This window comes from Dipodomys merriami, unplaced genomic scaffold, assembly GCF_024711535.1.
Source record: "Dipodomys merriami isolate MVZ:Mamm:240054 unplaced genomic scaffold, mDipMer1.0.p SCAF_584, whole genome shotgun sequence".
NCBI lineage: Eukaryota > Metazoa > Chordata > Mammalia > Rodentia > Heteromyidae > Dipodomys > Dipodomys merriami.
Genome location: NW_027206162.1, coordinates 406,412 through 425,622, shown reverse-complemented (window position 1 = coordinate 425,622; position 19,211 = coordinate 406,412). Strand labels below are relative to the sequence as shown.

Sequence of the window (19,211 nt, the reverse complement as noted above, 5' to 3'; positions counted from 1 at the left end):
AAGGACATACAAAGCAACAAAGAGATAATCTTACAAATGCGTTAGAAACACATGCATGAAAGAAAAAAAAACATTAAAATACACATCTAAGGGTTCATTTTCCTGACATCACATTATCTGACCTTTTCCGCTTGACTCATACATATACTAGATATTACAAATAAGGGAAACCATGGGACCTATGTTTCTTTGGGCCTGGCTTACTTCACTTAATATAATTTTTTCCAAGTTTTTCCATTTCCTAACTAATGGGGCAATGTCCTACACATTTCTTGAACAACAAATATCTGGAATTAGTTTGTTTTGACATGTCAGTCTTGATTTTATTCTTAAAAGTGTGCTTATGTAAGAAATATATGGTTCTAAAATTACACAACAATTCTTTTGAACTTACTAGTTTTGAACTTACTAGTTTAATAAAAACTTACTAGTTTAATAAAATCAATAAAAGTATACTTTATATATAAAAAAAGTTCTTTGCTCAATTCAGCATCACATACACTAACATTGGAATGATACAGAGAAGATTAGCATAGCCCCTGTGCAAGGATGACATGCAAATTCGTGGAATATTCCATATTTTTACAAAAACAGATGCTGGAAGGGATGTGGCCCCCAGGGAACAGCACTGCAATCTTGGTGGGAGTGTAAACTTGTTCAATTACTTTGGAAAGCATTATGGAGGTTCCTCAAAAGACTCTACATAAAGCTCCCCTATGACACAGCAATCCCACTTTTGGGGATTTACCCAAATGATCACAAACAAGACCATACTAAAACCAGCAGGACAACTATGTTTATTGCAGCATTATTTACCATAGCTAAGATATGGAACTAACCCAGATGCCCCCATTAGATGAATGGATCAAGAAAATGTGGTATATATACACAATGGAATTCTATGCCTCTATCAGAAAAAATGACATCTCCAAATTTGTTAGGAAATAGAAAGACTTGGAAAAAAATTTATTGAGTGAAGTAAGCCAAGTCCAAAAAACATAAGTCCCATCGTTTCCCTTATTTTCAATAATGAATATATATCTGGGATAAGCAGAAAAGCTCAAACGATATGTGCATAATACCAGACAAGATGATGTTAAGGGAATTGAGCCCCAAGATAGGGACACAAGTGGTTTTATGTTTCTTGCTATTGTTTCTAACTTACTTATAATGTACGATGTCATTTATTTTTGTTTCTTTGTATGTTCCTCCCCCACATTATAACCCCTGTTTTCTCTGTATTTGAAGTTGGTGCACTACATCTTGTAGGAAATTTGGGGAGAGGAAGCGAAAAATGCTCAAATAGGGATGCAGTTTAACCAATTGTAACCATGAGATGCACAAGACACTATGTTGAAAAATGAACTTTACAATTTAGGCAGGGGGATAGAAAATGGGGAGGGGAGTGTATTTGTGGAGGTGGGAGGGAAAGGATAGTAGGGGAAATATAAAGGAGGAGGTAACAATGCTTGTTAGAAAATGTACTAATTTCCTTCCTCATGTAAATGTGACCCCTCTGCACAGTATTATTACAATAAAAAACATATAAAAATGTTCTGAGATGGAAGAGTTCATTTCCTCTATTTTACCCATATATTATCGTTAACAAAGAAATTAATGCAGAACACTGATATGAAGGTAATTTGAATGTGTGTGTGTGTGTGTGTGTGTGTGTGTGTGTGTGTGTGTGTGTGTGATCTCGGCAGCGCACCAGCAAACATACGTGAGCATGCAAACGCACCCAATGCATGTGTGTTGGAGTGCTCAGAGTTAAAATCAGGGCTTCAAGGTCTTGCAAGGCCTTTCCTATCTAGCTTGTTGAGCTACTATATGAGCTACATCTCCATTCCTGGCTTTTTGCTAGTTCATTAAAAATTTTGAAAAATAATTTCATGAAGTTGTTCTTTTTGTTTTTGTTTTTGTTTTTGTTTTTTGGACCTGATTGGCTCCGGAATGTTATCCACAGATCTCAGGCTCCTGAGTAGATATCCAGATTAGATAGGATTACAGGTGTGACCAGCCAACACAAGGCTTTCAGAATAATTTTTAAAATAGAAGAAAATTTACTTCGTGGGGCCTGTTTTATTATCTCCTACTTTTAAAGCATTTTAGAGTGATTATATGTGAATTTATTTCGTTTTTGGATTCTTAAAAGACAGTAAGTGATGATATTTAAAGGTTTTATTACTTTTTAAAAAGGAAACTGGAACTGTGGGACAGAAAAAATTTGGCTCTCTTTGGACCTCAATTTATAAGCTCTGCTCTGTGCATGATAACCCAATATCACAAACATAGTCTGTGTTGAAGACAAAATGTGATAGAAAACAATCACCATAATAACATAGCAAGTATTGCTATGATATTATTTCTTGGTCAATATGAATATTGAATTGAGAGTGTAAGAGAATGGAGAGATTTTACCCACCTTTTTGATATTTCTGAAAGACTTTTGGAAACTTTGACTCATTTCCTTCCTTACTGTGTGTGTCTGTGGGACATGCACTTACTGTCTTTAATTACAATTTTTCTCAACAGTAAAATGGCAATAACATTAGCATTATAGCAAATGTTATCTTAAGAATTAAGAGAAATAAAACTTATGAAACACTTAACATATACTTCTATGAATGAACTTTTAGTTTAGCTATGTCTTTTTAAAATACTAAACAGAATGTGATGAGTAGTGCAGAAACCATTACATGTAATGAGCAACCAGAAGTAATATCTATTGACCATACTCTGCTTCCAAGGAAGCCAGGTAGATAACTTCTCATGCTGTAAATCAAACTGGTTATCTCATGCCTTGATCGTGTAAAAATATCAGGGACAGAACGATGAAGGAATGTTGTAGACTGAGGTGAAATACATATGAAAATGTGCAAAACTGAAAAAACATAAAAGTATCAGAGCAGTATATTGTGTTTACATCATTCAAGTTACAAAGATAAGGAAGACATAGAAAATGAATTCTCTTTTTGATGTGCTATCATAGGTCCTTAGAAGGATGAACACTTTCCTCATTCTTGTAGAGGAATCATCAGATGAGGGGAACTGTATATTTTTTTGTTTTCATCCTTACATTTATTCTTCACTTTCAAATCTGAACAACATGAGACAGAAAGAAACCAAGGGAAATTAGTCACACAGACTTTGGAAAGAAAAATCAAAGTAAAATAAATAAAATACATATAGCCTTGTAAAAGGTCTAACTAAATTGAGTTATATAGTCTCAAGCGTTAACAGAAAATGATCTAAGCAATATCATGTTATAAAAAATTGAAAAATGTTAGGAGTTGCTTAATGTTTTCCTTTCTACTACCGTGAACTAATTATTGATTTTGTATAGAGAGATTAAAGATGAGGTTAACAAGAAACTTGATTAAAAATGGACAAATGTTTTGAATAGACATGTTTTCCAAAAAGCCCTGAAAATCGCGTGTGGGTTTACAAATTTGTATTTAATACAACTTCTATGTGGCTTAATTCTTTGTAAAGAGAAGTCATTAGAGAATTGCAATTCAAAATTACTAAGATACTTACTACTTCATAACTATCATAACTCATCAAAAATATCCAAGGAACCAGGTAATTCCAAGCGATTAGGAGGTTGGGGTAAAAGGATTTGAGTCTAAGGCCAGTCTTGGGTACTTCACACAGTAAAAAACCTGCCCTTTAAAAAAACTCAAAAGGTAATAATGTTGGATCGCGAGACTGTGGAGAAAAGGAAATTTTCTACACTCTTGGTCAAAATACAGGTTAGTGTTCTCGTTGTAGAAAGTAGTATGCAGTTTTTTAAAGATATCCAAAGTTGAAATATCATCTGGCACACCAATCATGTGATTATTTCTCTCTGGGTAACTTGTAAATACATCTGTAGTTCATTGTTATTCACATTATTCACAACAATAGCCAAGATATAGATCGAAGTTCAGTGTTCAACTACAGATTAATAAAGCAACTGTGGTACTTGCACAAATATCTTTTTTCTGTTGATCCCAAAGTAAATTTTTTTTATTATTTTCCTGTTATCATGTGATTAACCTCTAAATTATAAATCCAGATATATGATTTAATTTAACCAAAACTATTTATTGAGTTTAAGGACCTTCTACTCTCTACATTCTTCACAGTAAGATCACCAAATATGATGAGTCTGAAATAATTAGTCTCTTTTTGGCCTATGTTAATATTATTTACAATGTGTGTGTAATGTTTAAAAAGTAGTATTTATTTTAGCTTAATTGCTCTGAAGAGATAGTAAATGATATTATCAAAGCCTAAAAATGATTAGATTTAAAATTTAGAATTCAGGAAACGGCTTTGACCACGCTGCTTACTGGAGCCTTCACTACAACCTGTGGGTGAACAAGAAAGAAGGGGGTAACAATACTCAGCAAGAAATGTACTCCTTACCTTACACATGTAACTAATCCCTCTTTAAAGCATCTTTACAACAAAATAATTTTTTGTTAAATAATGAAAATAAAACCTAACGGGAAATAGAAAAACAATTTAAAAATTTAGGTTTAAAACGCAAGTAAAATTTAGGCCTACACGCTGAGCAAGAGTTATGATAAATGTGAAAAAAAGAGGATTATATTAACATGATGGTTCGGTTATATTTAGGCTTAGGATTAGGCAAGGTGTTCCAGTTAGAGCTGGGGTTAGGATGAGAAAAAGATGTAAGGTATTGTGTAAAACTGCCACACATTTTAAGAAGAATGAATGGCAAGAATGAATGAAAACCAATCTGTGTTACTTTAAACATTCAGTTATAATTTGGTTTAATGTGTGAGATACAGTTTTATTCTGGTTAGGGTTAGGGAAGGATAAGTTTTAAGGTAAATTTTAGTTTTCCACTAAGAAGTAGAAGCCAAAAAATGTGTGATTGAATAGAATCTAGACAATTTTCTTTACATTAACCATTTGGTGTTAAATCAAACTTTGATTAGGATTAGGTTTCTGGTTATCCGGGGTTGAGGATAGAGTAAAGAAATGGTTTAAACTGGTGGCTCGCACCTATTATCCTAGCTACTCAGGAAGCTGATTTCTGAGGATAACAGTTGAAAGGTAGCCCCAGTAACGGTGCTGTTGCTCAAATGGTTAAGTGCACACCTTGAGCTATAGAACTCGATGATTGTGCCCAGGCCCAGAGTTCAAGCCCCACGACCGACAAAAAGAAAAAAAAAAAGAAATGTGTCAAATGTTAAGTAAAGCTGAACTTCTTTTTTAGGTTCTAGGAATTCAGGAAAAAATTTAATAATGGATGTACAATGTATTTCATAATATCAGGATTTGAGATCAATGGGTATAATGATTCCTGTTATAGAACAAGATACATTCAGTGTTAAGAGTGAGAAAGTCTGTAGAGTTTACAGAAAACCTGCAATTTATTTCGAGAATGAGGGTCAAATTGAAGTTAAATTTTAATTATAAGTCTAGTAAGTATTAGAATGAATGTGAACTAGAGAATTGCTATTAATAATAGAATGTACTTACAATTAGGCTGATGGTTATACTCAATGTTCCAGTTAAGAAAGATTAAGTTTAGGGTTAGAAAATGACTAAGATATTGGAAAAAAATTGAAACATATGTTTGGAAGTCTTATTTGAAACAAGTTAGGATGAGTGAAAACTAGTGTACTTGTGTTAGTGTTAGTATTGTCATATAATTTGGATTAAGATTAGGGTCAGTATTTTCTTCTGATTATATTTCTGTTATGAATAAGAAAGTTTTTAGTATAAAATTAGGTTCTCACTAACAAGTAGAAGCAAATATGTGAGAATGAATAGTAACTAGAGGTTTATCATTATGTTTATTCCTCAGTGACCATTCTTGTAAGGATTAGTAAGAGTTTTCAAGCCAGGTTTAAGTTGAGAGTTAGCTTTAAGTAATGTACTAGATGGTAAGTAAATCTGAAACTGTTTTAGGATACAGTGGTTCAGGAAAAGGTAGGATCAATGGAAACTACAGTATTTTTCCTGGTAAGACAATTTGAGGACAAATAATATAATGGTTCATGTTAGGGAACAAGATAACTTCAGAGGTAGAGTCAGATAATTTGTGGGAATTAGGGCAAACAAACTCATTTCCAGAGCGAAAACTGGAATATTCATGAGAATGATTAAAAACTAGACTTTTTCTTTAACATTAGAATTGGATTATAATTAGGGTGAAAGTTAGGTTTCAGTTCCAGCTGAGGTTAGTGTAAGCATAAGAGAAATGGAAAATTTAGGGTCAAACTGAATGTAAATCTTTCAATGAGAAGTCAAGTTAGAATTAGAATGAATGTGAAATAAGAAACTGCTAATAATATTAAGATTAGGGTATGATTAGTGTGAGGGTTAACCTCAATATTCCAGTTAGGCTAGGATTACAATAAAGACAAGATAATGAGTGAAACTACAAACTATGTTAAGAAAGATAAGTTGAATAGAATTTGGATGAATAAAACTAATGTATTTGTGTGTTTTTTAGATACCAAAGGCCATTAGTTCTAGGTTTAGGTTTACTTTTCTAATTAAGTTTAGGCTTAAGGTTAGGGAACGGTAACCTTTAAGGTAAAACTGAGTTTTCTGCTGACACTTTCAAGTAAACTAAGTATGAAATTTAACAAAAACTACAGAGTTTCCCTAAGTTTATTATTCAGGGTTCAATAGGGTTAAATTTAGAGTTAGGTTTCTAGTAAGGATTAGGTATATAGTTATGGTTTAGAAGTAGAGTAGATTTTAAGTAAACCTGCAACTTGTTTTTGGAGATACAGGAGTTCAGTAAAAGTTAAAATCTGTGAAAACTATGGTATTTTTTATGATATGAGGATTTGAGATTAATGATTCCTAATAGGGAACAAGATAGATTTCAGTGTCCAAGTCAGAGAATCTTTAGGATTTGGAGCAAACTGCAAATCATTTCAAAGACAATGCTTATCTAAAAGGAAGTAATCTAAACTTGAGTAATTTCCATTAATTTCAGATGGGGTTACTATTATCATCAAGGTTACTCTTAGGGTTCTGACCAGAATAGGAGTTAGGATTAGGGAAATGGAAGGTTGAGAACTTGAGTGACTTACTTCCTTTGTGAATGTATATGCACTATTCCAGGACTTCAAATCAGTGCTTGGGTTCTGTCCCTGAGCTTTTTGTTGTAGGCTGACATTCTACCACTTGAGCCACAAGTCCACTTGCAGCTTTCTTTGGCAGTGAATTGGAGATAAGAGTGTCACAGACGTTCCTATCTCAGCTGACATTGAACTGAGATCCCCAGATCTCTGCCTTCTGATTAAAAATAGGATTAATGAGCTACTGGTTCCCAGGAATGTGCCTGACTTTTACTGAATGCTTTTATTTTGTTGGAGATCGAGACATGAATTCAATATCTGACAGCTTTGCTCACTATGTAGCAATCTGCCACTTGAGCCATATCTCCAATAATGATTATTTTAAATAGCTGGAAATCATTAAATTTTCTTCAGATGATAGGCATCATTACAGTTGTTCTAAAATTCATCCTAATGAAAAAAGATTTATAAACCCTAGAGATGATCTGAGCAGATTCTCATGCTTTGCTTATAAATGCATAACATTTTAGGGACATGGTTTTTTAATTATTAAGTGGCAAAGGAGTTATCATTAAATAAAGCAATTTATGCATACAAAATACCTTGCTCAATGCCAACTCTTTCAATAGTCTCATCCATCCCTCCTCAATGAATCTCTTCCTTCACTCTTCTTAAATTTGTAGGATATTTACTGGATTCCTTTCTGAACTTCCCCCCTTTCCTCCTGTTCATTCTACCTTCTTTTCACCCTTTACCTCTCTTTTGACTACCCACTTCCATATTATCCATCAACTCTACTCCTAGGCATTTATCTGAAAGTTTGCAAGCCAGGATATAGTAAAATTTTCAGCACAACCATGCTTACTGAATCAGCCCAGATACACCTCAAGAGAGAAAAATTTGCTACACACACACACACACACACACACACACACACACACACACACACTGGAAATTCTACTGACCCATCAGAAAGAATATTGTACCATTTGTATCTCTCATTTCTCATTTCTTCTGCCTGGTATCCCATTTTTGCCTTACTGTCTCTGTACTGCAGTAACTGCCACATGCTGTAGTGACTGCCTACTCGACCAGCGAGGAAAAACGACCACCACTCCAGGAGTCTTCTCAGATCACGCTTTATTGGAGAGCCTTTTAGTTGTAGGAGAGCTTGGGCGCGAGAGAGCGTGCACCCGAAATACAGCCGCTTATATAGGGAATTCGAACACGGGTCTTTTCTATTGTTGGTCGCCTGCCTTTTACCGTCACCAGGTGTCATGGGATTGGCTGGGGACACTACCTTGCTCGCGCACGCGCACAGCCCAGGCGTCCCGCCAAGCACCGTCTGGAGTGGTAATCCTCAAAACTGCAAGGGAGTGGGCGGAGTCTCGCCTCGGCTCCCTACAGTTCCCCCTTCTTTGTTTTATGGCAACAAGTAAGAGTAGAGGTTAGGCCTCTGTCTAAGACATTAATGAGAGGACCTTGCACTGGCCTTCACCTGAGGGGCGCCTTCCCCAGTGATGACCAGGCCCGTCCGATGCCTTTTTTGCAGAGGTGGGATCTTGGGCATCAACCCACTTGCTACCCAGCATGCTCTTCTTGAGGAGATGGTACCCTCAAGTGCAGTGCACTTGCCTGGCACCCTGTCCCAAATTGCAAATTGCATACCTGTCCCGGTGCAATGGGATCCCCTGATCCCTCTGGGTGCTAAGGCTATGCAGAATGGTAAGGCTTAACTGCCTCTCAGGGCCGACAGCCAAATCTGGGGTGAGGATCCACTCTCCAAAGCGGCTAATGCTTGCAAGATAACAACCTTGTCCCTTCTGGTTTGGGCTCGAAGGCGACAGACCAACCATAGGCAGACCACGCATCCTCCCAAGCAGCAGGCTAAAAACATTCCGACTCCCACCCGCTCTTTGACAAAGGACACCGCAGAGGCAATCCAGTCAGTAAATTGTGACAGCCCACAGCATCATCGGTTTAGCTATCACAGGGATTGCTATTAGCACTGTTGCTAACAGCAGGAAGATCAGCTGTATCAGGAGACGAGTGGATGGCATCTTCAAGATGGGGTTCTTCTGCAGTCTCCACTGGCCTGGTCAGTCTCGTTGGCACCCAGTGAGGTACTTCTTGACTCTGTGGAAAAACACAAACAGCTCCCCTGGATCTCGTTATTACCGGATCCGGTCCATACCATTTATTATTAATAACATCCTTCCACATAACCATGTCTTTAGTATCCATGGAGTCTCTTGTCATATGCCGATCTGCGGCAGACTGATCGTTGTCATTTAGAATTAAAAAATTAAGGGTAAAGAGCGCAAGAGAAAGTCTTTCCCTGGGGGACGCGGACTCAGCAACTCCCCCTTTTTGTTTTTGAAGCATTTCTTTTATGCTTCTATTAGCTCTTTCCACTATACCTTGTCCTTGAGGATTGTAGGGCAATCCGGTGGTGTGGGCAACCTGCATTTGTGCGCAAAAGGCGCGAAAACCATGGGAAGTATAAGCAGGGCCATTATCCGTCTTGAGTCTAAGGGGCTTTCCCCAAGCTGCCCAAGCTTCTAAGCAGTGTATTCTGACGTGAGACACCTTTTCTCCTGCCAAAGGTGTGGCATGAATGACACCGGAAAAGGTGTCCACAGACACATGTAAATATTTCAACTTACCAAATTCTGTCAGATGAGTAACATCCATTTGCCATAGGGCGTTTGGTCTCAACCCCCTGGGGTTTACCCCCACATGGGGAGGATGAAGAAAGGTAACACAAGATTTACAGGCTTTAACAATATCTCTTGCCACATGCCTGGACAAATTATATCTTTTCCTAAGGGTATTAGCAGGTACATGATACAATCTATGAAAGTCTTTTGCCAATTCTACAGGATCAGCAGCAACCAGAGCCATAGCCCGAGTTGCCTGGTCCACCAAATCATTACACTTTGCCATCGGGCCCGGCAACATAGAGTGGGCACGAATATGTCCAATATAAAAAGGATGTTTTCTGTTTAAGATAAGGGATTGAATCTGTAACAAAACATTAGAAATTGTACTGGCCTGCTTAATTGAAGCAGCAACTTCAAGAGAAGCAACGGCATTTACAACATACAATGAATCAGAAAATAAGTTAAAAGGTTGATCAAATCTTTTAAAAACTTCAAGCACAATTAAACATTCAACAGCCTGTGGGACATTCGGCCGAAAATTAAAGACTACCGGCTGTTTGTGTCCTTGAACAAAAAAGGCACCTTGTCCAGATTTTGATCCATCCGTAAAGATGGTCAGAGCATCAGCCAAGGGCTCCTTTGAAGTGACAACAGGAAAATACACTAAATTTTTGTTAACTATGGCAAGCAGAGGATGCTTAGGATAATGATTATCAATTACATTTGGAAATGAGCAAACAAGAATTGCCCACATATCCATTGTGGCTGCTAAAATTTCAACTTGCTCACGGGTGTATGGAATAATTAATTTATCTGGAATTTTTGCAAAGTGCATTAAACAATACTTCATACCCAAAATTGCCTGTTTAGCCACTAATTCAGGAAAATATTGAACAGTTTTTGCTCCCACAGAATTGCCGTGGAGCCACAATAAGGGGCCATTTTGCCAAAGAACCCCCGTGGGGTAATTTTTTGTTTTTAATATACATAAATCAATAGGTAATTTTAAATCAACCCCTGAAAGTTGAGCCCTAGACAAAGCTGCCTCAACCTTTTGTAGGGAATTTAGTGCTAAAGGTGTCAGGGATCTAGAGGAGGTGACTTCAGGGTCGCCCTCCAAAATAGCAAATAAAGGTAACAACTCTGACCGAGGGAGATTAAGAAACCCCCTTATCCAATTAATATCTCCTGCCAATTGCTGAAAATCATTAAGTGTTTTAAGATGACCAGTTCGAATGGAAAGTTTTTGTGGTTTAATCTCAGTAGGGGAAACAATGGTTCCCAGAAATTGAACAACACTAGTCTGCTGAACCTTCTCAGGGGCAATAATTAATCCTTTATTAGCTAAGGTCTCCGTTACCTGCCCAAACACTTTATGAAGAGTCTCTACCGAGGGAGCAGCCAACAAGATATCATCCATATAATGGACAATCCGTACTTTTGGAAATTTTTCCCTAACAGGGGTTAATGCAGCCCCCACGAACAATTGACAAATTGTTGGGCTATTAGCCATCCCTTGGGGGAGAACTTTCCACTGATAGCGAGCATCCGGGGTTTCATGATTAACCGAGGGCAAAGTAAAGGCAAAGCGCTCCCTATCCTTTTCATAAAGAGGTATGGAAAAAAAGCAATCCTTAATGTCTAAGGCCAGAATAGGCCACTCCCTAGGTAACGCAGACAGCAGTGGAAGTCCCCTTTGGATGGGTCCCATAATTTGCATCTGGGCATTTACTGCTCTAAGGTCATGTAATAATCTCCATTTTCCGGAGGCCTTTTTGATAACAAAAATTGGGGTATTCCAAGATGACACTGAAGGCTCAACATGCCCCAGCTGCAGCTGTTCCTGGACAAGAGTTTGAGCCGCTTCCAATTTTTCTCGAGAGAGGGGCCACTGAGGAACCCACACCGCCTTTTGCGTTAACCAAGGTATGGGTACCACACCTTCAGTGGAAGCTTTGTTTTCAGAGGCCCCTAAGAAAAACCCAAACCCTTCCTGTCCTGTTTAGGAAGTGGCTCTATCGGCTCCTTGAGTCCTTGGAGACGCCGACCAAGCCCCAAGGCTGGCACAAATCCTTGCTGTTTCATCATATTCTGACTGGCCTCAGAATAATCATTAGTTAAAGTTAACTTTAGCTGTTGCTGCACATCTCTTCCCCAAAGATTGACAGGGACGTCTACCACAAATGGCTGCATTTTTCCAACCTGGCCTTCGTCTGTTCTCCAAGTCAATTCTTTTGCACTTAACTGTGGGGCATCAGCATAGCCCAGCCCTTGCAAGGTCTGGGAGGATTTCTGAGTTGGCCATTGCTTTGGCCACTCCCCTCTTTGGATGATGCTTCGATCTGCCCCTGTATCCACCAGTCCCTCAAATCTTTTCCCTTCTACTTGGAGAGTTAACATGGGTCTTTGGTCTAAAGTTATGGACAGGCATGTAAGGTCGACTCCAGTGGAGCCTAGCCCTTTATCTCCTCTCTCTATCTCCTTAGCAGGGAAGTTGCCATGAAGAGAAGGCAAAAGCAGGAGCTGTGCAATTCTATCCCCGGGAGAAATGGACACCACTCCATGGGGGACATGGCAGAGGACCTTGATAGTCCCCGTATAGTCAGGGTCAATTACTCTCGGGAAAATTATTAATCCTCTCATTGTGGAGGAGGAGCGTCCTAAAACTATTCCTACAGTGCCTTCATCTAGGGGTCCTGTCATGTCTGTCTCCACAATCTGGACTCCCATCTGCTGTGTTAATACCTGTCCGGAGGTGGCACAGAGGTCCAACCCTGCGGAGCCTGAGGTTGCTCTTCTTGGCTGGGGGGTTGTAGCAGGTGCTGTCCGGGAGCCAGAGTCTGAAATGCCCCATAAACTTTCGGGCCCTGGGGACGAGGGCCCTTCTCTCCGTTTTTTGGCTCCTGTTCCGAATTAGTGTTTGGAGTAATTTGGGGGATAAAATGTCCATTGATGTCTCTAACTGACCTGCATTCGTTGACCCAATGCTTTCCCTTTTTACAACGAGGACACACTCCTGGAGTCCTTGGCGGCCTGGGTATGTTTTGTGCAGGACCACCATTTTGTGGGCATTGCTGTCTAAAATGTCCCAACTGACCACACCGGAAACACCCTTTTCCTTTACTATCTTTTGCGGCCCTGGCAGCCGACAAGACAGCAGCTGCCAGCCCCGCATTGGTCAGGGGGCCACCTACTTCTCTGCAGGCTTTTAACCAAGCTTCTAGGCTTTGGGTTCTTACTGGGGTAATTGCCCTCTGACATTCCTTGGTGCTTTGTTCAAAAATGATTTGTTGTACAAATGGCATGGCTGTTTCCAGATTTCCTAACACCCGCTCGGCTGTCTCTAGCATACGGGCAACAAAATCAGAAAATGGCTCATTAGGGGCCTGCATGATTTTTGTTAGATTGCCAGCCACCTCTCCCTTGTTTGGGAGGGCTCGCCAGGACATGTAAAAAACCTCGTTTACCTGGCGGTATACTTCAAAGGGATATCCTGTCTGGTCTACCGAGTAGATTCCCTGCCCGAGAAGCATGTCTACGGTCCAGTCCGGGTGCCCGTCACGGACATTTTGTCTGTATTGGGCTTGAGCCTTGTCTTGAACAATAGACCGGAGATTGAGGTACTGCCCATGATTAAGGCAGGTACGGGCTACCTCAAACCAGTCCGTGGGCGTCATGGCATTGAAGGTCAGTCTTCGGAGCAAGGCAGTGGTATAATTAGCCGTCACTCCATAAGTCCGGACTGCCTCAACTAAATCCTTAAGCTGGGAGTAGGAAACCGGCTCAAAATTTCTTTCAGCAGTAATCGGATTTTCAAAAACTGGGAAAGCAGCTGCCAGCTGCGACCAGGTATTTTCTTTAATAAAGTGACTCTTCCGTGCCAGCGGGCACGGCGGGGGGGGCCGACGGGTGAGGGCCAGCTCCGTTTCCTCTCCCTGGCTGTTGCGGTACTCCCACCCCTAGGGGGCGCCACCCTCCATATTTGTCTGCCACGTGCTCCGCCGCAGCCTCTTCTAACTCTTCACTATCAGCTGGATCGAGCTGCTCTCCCTCCTCCTCTAACATTTCTTCCTCTGAGTCACTCACAAGATTACTATATTCTTGGTCCCGCCCTTCCACATGTAGGGCTGAGAACCGGTTTGCTTTTAAAGAAGGGCACGGAGGTCTCCTTGAGACCCCCTCCCTAAAACCCTTCTCCTTTTGTGAGGGCTGCAGCCCCTCTCGCTTCAATTCTTTAGGATCCTTCTGTCTTTTTTCCCTTTTTCTTTTAGGCCTCTTTTCCTCCCCATTACTGTATACTGACTCTGATAGACTATCCTGATGCTGCGTTAGTACTTTGCGTCCTTCCTGGATTAAATCAAACCCTCCCTCCTCGAGGCAAGTGCGCACCATCAAAAAGACAAGCCACAAGGGAAGAAGCAATGCAAGCAACCAATAAATATCTAAATCTACAGTGAACAGCATACCGGGGGATATTTACCAACGTCTCCTCTCCACGTGTTGAGTTCTGGCTCCAATTCGGCCTCTCGCGCGGGTCCCGTCCCAGGTTCGTTCCCGGGTTTCAGCACCAGTTGTAGTGACCGCCTACTCGACCAGCGAGGAAAAACGACCACCACTCCAGGAGTCTTCTCAGATCACGCTTTATTGGAGAGCCTTTTAGTTGTAGGAGAGCTTGGGCGCGAGAGAGCGTGCACCCGAAATACAGCCGCTTATATAGGGAATTCGAACACGGGTCTTTTCTATTGTTGGTCGCCTGCCTTTTACCTTCACCAGGTGTCATGGGATTGGCTGGGGACACTACCTTGCTCGCGCACGCGCACAGCCCAGGCGTCCCGCCAAGCACCGTCTGGAGTGGTAATCCTCAAAACTGCAAGGGAGTGGGCAGAGTCTCGCCTCGGCTCCCTACAACATGCAAACTGATGTAAAAGATTTTCAGAGTTATTGGCTATCCATAGATTCCTGAATATGATGTCTTTGCTCATTTTGTATATTCATGACTTTGATTAGTGATTGTGCAAATACATTTTTACCATTTGCTACACAGAAAAGAGATGAACCACTTGTACATATATTTACATACATGTATATACATACATACATGGATATATGCATTTTATGTTTACAAGAATGATGGGGCTAACAAAAATCATATGCATTTTACTTCCTTTTCAGTTCTTTCAAAGCCGAAATAAATTTGTCTCTTTTGAATACCTAATTTTAAAGAGGATGTCACCATATCTGCTCTGTCAGTGGCCTTGAAATTAGATGTTCAAATAGGACAGTTATTTAGGCTTTGTGGTGGAAGACAGGAATATTACTAGGGTTTTATTCAGGAAAAAGCAGTAGGCTCTGTAAGGGTGAATGAAGCAATTTTTCAATAAATTAAATATTATCTCCTGCGATAACCTGATTTTTTCTTATTTTAAACCTAAACTTTTTTGACATTAAAATTTAGATTCATACATTTTTTGAATAGATAAAACTCTTAGTGGGCTGGGAAGGTGACTCAGTGGTAGACTGCTTGCTTTGCATGCATGAGGCCCTGGGTTCGATTCCTCAGCACCACATAAGCAAAAAGAAAAAAACCAGAAGTGGTGCTGTGGCTCAAGTGGTAGAGCACTAGCCTTGAGATGAAGAGCTGAGGGACAGTGCCCAGGCCCAGAGTTCAGGCCGCAAAAACGGACCCCGCCCCCAAAATAATCTTAGTAACTGGTCATGTATTTCTGAGGTTTGATTACCAAGACATTTCAGATAAACACTGAATTTCATGGATTTTATGTCAAGGTTTTTTTAGAAATTGAATCAATCTCCATATGAGATAAAGCAAGATATTCCATGACTTATGCAATTATTCCAATAGACTTGAATATACCTTACTTTTGAATGGTAGGAGATTCATATTATACCTACAATATAGAATAATTAAGAAATAAATGATCGTATTCATTTTTCCCTCATCTAGAAAGAAAGAATCTCATCATAGATGACAAAAACTTGAATGGAAGGGTCATAAAATTATGAAAAATTCATCATTAAGAGTTAGATGAAATAGTCATTTTTGAAGATCACCTCTTGAAGCTTCCATTTCTTTTAAACAAAATGTATTTGCACTCAAAATATCTCTCCAGCAATGTTATAACCAAACCACCTCCTTGCCAAATAGTTTCTCTGATTAATCAAATAAATATTTAACTATGTTGCCATAAAGAGGTGAACCCTTTCAAGTGGGCATAGTTGTAAGAGATTTGGTCACTGAGGACTTATGATCAAAGAGGGTGTTAAGATCAAAGTCTTTTCCTCCTCTTCCTTCTTTTTCGTCTCTGTCTCCTTCTCCTTCTCCTTTTCCGTCTCCCTCTCCCACTCCTATTCCTTCTCTTCTTTACTTCCTGGCTTCCATGAATACACATACTCCATCACATGTTCCTGACATGGTGTACTGTGCCACCACCAACCCAAAGCAATGAGGATAAGAAACATAAACTGAAATGTATAAAATCAGAAGGCAAGAATAATCTTTTCCCCTTTTAAGTTAATTTTATAAAGTATTTTGTCATATTAAAAGGAGACTCTCACAGCATGCTCTCATTTATTATGAGGGATAAGATTTACAGGAAAAAAATCTGGCTAACATCGCCCTAATACAATGATGTATTAAATTAACATTATATTAGAACAAATCTACTTTAAAATATCAGATATACTTCAATAAGAGGTAAAAAATCACCTCTATGGTTTCCTATGAAAAGATGATAGAAAACAATCTGTTCCTCAAGGAAATTGACCTATAATTGGCAATATTAATAAATGATGTAAGAAGACTATAGAACAAATTTCAACTCAAAGCGCATGATATAAAATTTACTTTGTCCCATGTATAGTATCTATGTCTGGCTCCCAAAATGACTGGAATTTTATCATATTTTTAATTAACTTTAAGTAGTTGTGTGGGAGTTACTGTTTGACAAAGCAGTTTCTGAATAGTGTTTAGTAAGTTCTTTTTTTCTTTTTTCTTTCCTGAAGTTTGAGCTCTGGGGCTGGGCCCTATCCCTTACCCAGGGATGCCTTTGGATGAATGCTAGAACTCTATCACTTGAGGCACAGCAGAACTTTCAGATTTTTCTGAGATTTAATTGGAGATAAGAATCTCACAGATATTTTTGCCTGGGCTGTCTTCAAACTTCAATCCTCAGACTCCTGAGTATTTGGATTACAGGCGTAAACAGCTATTTCCCAGCTTAATACAATGCACCTTTTTTTTTAAATTTTATTTTATTTTATTTGAGAGCATACTGTACAGAGGGGTTACAATTACATTGGCAGGATAATGCATACATTTCTTACCAAGCATTGCAGCCTCCTCCTTTGTTTACCCTACACCTCCCTTCCCAGCCTCCACCCTCCCGCCCACCCAATCATACCCCCCTCCCCCCCCACACCGACATTGTAAAGCTTGCTTCGACATGACATTTTGTAATTCTCCTTGTTGCAACAGGTCCACCTGAATCCTTAAACGACTTGTATGTCCCCATCTCCTCCACATGTTATACTGACATCAAATAAAGTGAAACGGGGGTTACACTGTCGGGGAGGGACATACAAAGCAACAAAGAAATAATCTTATAAATGCTTTAGAAACACATGCATGAAAGAAACGAAAACATTAAAATACATATTTAAGGGTTCGTTTTCCTAACATCACATTATCTGACCTTTTCCGTTTGACTCATACCTATACTAGATAATGCAAATAAGGGAAACCATGGGACCTATGCTTCTTTGGGCCTGGCTTACTTCACTTAATATAATTTTTTCCAAGCCTTTCCATTTCCTAACAAATGGGGAAATGTCATTCTTTCTGATGGAGGTGTAGAATTCCATTGTGTATATATACCACATTTTCTTGATCCATTCATCTACTGAGGGGCTTCTGGGTTGGTTCCATATCTTTGCTATGGTAAATAATGCTGCAATAAACATAGTTGTGCTGGTAGCTTTAGTGTGGTCTTGTTTGTATACATTTGGGTAAATGCCCAAAAGTGGGATTGCTGGATCATAGGGGAGATCTATGTGAAGTCTTTTGAGGAACCTCCATACTGCTTTCCAAAGTGGTTGAACAAGTTTACATTCCCACCAACAATTCTGTCCACATCCCCTCCAGCATCTGTTGTTGTTAGAGTTCTTGATTTTTGCTGTTCTAACTGGAGTGAGGTGATATCTCAATGTTGTTTTGATTTGCATTTCTTTTATGGCTAGGGATGTTGAACATTTCTTCATGTGTCTATTGGCCATCCTTCTTTCTTCTTCAGAGAAGCTTCTCTTTAAGTCTTTCGCCCACTTATTTATTGGGCAGTTGTTTCTTTGAGGATTTGTTGTTGGGTGGTTTAATTTTTTGAGTTCCAAGTATATTTTAGATATGAGACCCTTGTCCGTTGTATGGCTAGTAAAGATCTTCTCCCAATCGGTGGGCTTTCTATTGATCTTGCTAGCTATGTCATTTGCCCTGCAGAAGCTCTGCAACCTTATGCAATCCCATTTGTCCAACCTTTCTTTGATTTGTTGTGTTTCCGGGTCTCTATTCAGAAAATTTCGGCCTGAGCCAAGGAGACCTAGGGTTTCTCCTATTCCATCCTGTAATGTTTTCAGAGTGTCTGCTTTGAGTTCAAGGTCTTTGAACCATTTGCAGTTGATTCTGGTGCAGGGTGATATATAAGGATCTAGCTTTAGTTTTCTACATGTAGTTAACCAATTTTGCCAGCACCATTTACTGAAGAGGCTGTCTTTCTTGCATTCTATTGCTTTAGCTTCCTTATCGAAGATTAGATGGCTATAGGTCTGTAGGTTCATTTCTGGGTTTTCAATTCTATTCCATTGGTCCTGAGGTCTGTTTTTATGCCAATACCAAGCTGTTTTGATTACTATGGCTTTATAGTAGAGTTTGAAATTTGGTATTGATATTCCTCCAGCAGTGTTCGTTCCGTTGAGAAGTTTTTTTGCTATTCGGGGTCTTTTATTGTTCCATATGAATTTTTGGATTGCCTCTTCTATTTCCTTGAAGAATTAGGGTGGAATTTTGATAGGTATTGCGTTGAATTTGTAGATAGCCTTGGGAAGTATTGCCATTTTCACGATGTTAATCTTTCCAATCCAGGATCATGGGAGGCTTTACCATTTTTTATGTTCTGTGTTTATTTCCTTTTTCAAGATTTTAAAGTTTTCATCATTTACGTCCTTCACTTCTTTAGTTAAGTTAATTCCTAGGTATTTTATTTTTTGTGGGGCTATTACAAATGGAGTTGCTTTCCTAATTTCAGCCACACTTTTCTCTTTGTTGGCATACAGAATTGTTCATGCTATTCAACAAAAATGAACACACAAATTACCAGCTCCTCTGGGACACAGCAAAGGCAGTACTCAGAGGCAAGTTTATAGCTCTGAGATCCTACATCAACAAATTGGAGAGATCTGAAACTAGCAATTTAATGACACATCT

General features: G+C 39.3%; 1 non-coding gene across 1 annotated transcript; it reads left to right on the top strand.

The window, feature by feature from the left end:
• Positions 1 to 477: 477 nt before the first annotated feature.
• Positions 478 to 584, top strand: LOC138813101 (U6 spliceosomal RNA). The gene has a single exon (XR_011367725.1). It is a non-coding gene; the product is annotated as a U6 spliceosomal RNA (small nuclear RNA).
• Positions 585 to 19,211: the final 18,627 nt, after the last annotated feature.